A 2,275-nucleotide genomic window follows, 5' to 3' on the forward strand; every position below is an offset into this window, starting at 1 on the left:
AAAAATTTTTCCTTTTGTTTTCTTTATTCCTGATAGAACATATGTGCATGTATGTGCATGGAGGGGAGAGGTACCCTCTACAGGGTCTGTTATCTCTTCTCCAGTCCTTCAGCTCATCAGGATCTTGGGCGCATGAGCATGTGCCTGGTGTGTTTGCAGGCCATCCGAGTCAGGGAATCAAACTGTGGCCGCCATGTGGCCTCCAACACTACAGTCTGGCATGCCACTGACTATACCACAGAGGTTGGGCCCTTGAATAACAAGTTTCTTAAAGTCAAGAATCTAGTTTTGGGGGACCAGCAGTTGGTGTAATGGCTATGTTGCTGAACTCCCATGTAGTTGACTGCGGTTAAAGTCCCAGACCCAGTGGCTTAAACTCATGCCGGGTGTGTATGCATGCATGCCCCAGACCCCGAGAGGAGAATAGAGGAGAAGGGATTGCAGCGTTGCCATCCTCCCCGGGGAGTGAATTCTCATTTTCTCTCTGTCTCTTTGTGTCTTGCTGGCATGTGCATGCACCCTGTAGCAAAAGAATCCAGTCTTTGGGACTGGCAGGTGGTGTGGTGGTTAAGGGTGCTGGACTCCCACGTGCCTGACCGCAGTTTGAGTCCCAGACCTGGCGGCTTGCCTTCTCACTTTCCCTCTCTCTTTCTCTCTCTCTCACTCTGTTCTCTGGTCAAATTAAAATAAATAAATAAAGTTCAATAAAATAGTTCCTAAAAAAAAAAGAATCCAGTCCTCAAAACAGCACATTACTAGGCAAGCAAAGACACTAAGTAGACATTTATTCACTAGTTAGCATTCAAGACTAATTGAATTAATTCCTGCAAGACAGAGTCCCTAATAGCATCAACCCCTCAGGCTTACCCAATGTTTCCTGAAGGTGGCAGAGTTCTCCCAGAAGGGCCAGGACAAGGAGGGTAAGAAGCGTAGCGATGGGTTTTACCCTTCCCTTACCTCTCAGCTGACTACCATGGGAGAAATCTTTTGACTCAGATTTACAGAGAGCTTTTTCTCATTCTACCCCATCCCAGGACATAGTGGGGCCAGGAATTGGACCTTGGAGAGATGCTGTGATAGATATTCTTCACCGATGAATGTTGCCAAGTCCTGAGATTTCCTTCTGTGATCACTGTGTCTGGCTAAAATTTCTCTTTGAACTGATAAAGGGAAGTTGGGACAGGCACACAGTGTCCCCCGGGGCAGAATGGCTTAGATAGCAGCATAAAAGCTTTTAGTTGCAAAGCCTTCTCATAACTAGCTTTGCCTTAACAATACTCCTTTGTCCCTCCTCAGACGACTAAGCTTCTTGTATCCTGGCAAAGGGAGGCACCGAGGGGAGGTGACCAGCTTGGAGTTTGGTTTTTAATCTCCAGGGCAGAAATTCTTTTAAATTTGCCCTGACACCTGGGCTGACTGCTGAGGGGGGAGTGAAAAGAGCAGGAGGGGGTGGAGGGAAAGGGTTTGAGGAATGGTGCCCTCCCCCAAATTCCCAAGTTTCATAGTCAGCTCTATCCCCCAATAGATTTACTGCCTTCATAGTTAAGCCCACACTTAGCAAGATGAAGTGGTGTGGTCTCAGTGTGTGTTCATATTCTCACTTTGCTTTCTTTTAGCGTTGGTCTTTTCCTCCCTTAATTTACTGCTAATCTTTTGAACTTGCACTAATTTTCAAGGCTGTCTTAGTGCACACACATTAATATGTCTGAATGCTTTATGGATGAATTCACATTATTACAGAATTGTGAGTTCTTCATTTCCGGACTCAAGGTGGTCACGAATACTGCATAGTCCTTATCTGTTGCGTTTTTCCTTTTGATGACAAAAAAAGAGAAAAGATACTACTTTTAAATATCCTCAAAGTAGGAAGACACATTATTTTGAGAACTCTGTGTGAAAGTACATACCTCTTCCCACATGGACAGATGGATAGCAAGTCTTCCAATAATGATTTGGTCATTTCCCTGGGACCTAATGCCTCTTCTTCCTCCTCTGGCACCCTGTTCCTTCCCTCAGTGATATTTTACAAACATTCAAGGTCATACTTAATATGTTTTTCTAAAGGATTATTTTATTTATCTTTATTTATTTATTTATTTATTTATTTATTTATTTATTTATTTATTTTAATTTGAGCAGAGAGAGAGAAGTGAGAAGGCAAACCACCAGGTCCAAGACTCGAACCACAGTTGGCCATGTGGAAGTCCAGCACCCTTAACCACCATGCCACCTGCTGGTCTCCTTAATATGTTTATATAATTCATAGTTAGTATTA

This window comes from Tupaia chinensis, unplaced genomic scaffold (assembly GCF_000334495.1).
Source record: "Tupaia chinensis unplaced genomic scaffold, TupChi_1.0 Scaffold000609_1, whole genome shotgun sequence".
NCBI lineage: Eukaryota > Metazoa > Chordata > Mammalia > Scandentia > Tupaiidae > Tupaia > Tupaia belangeri.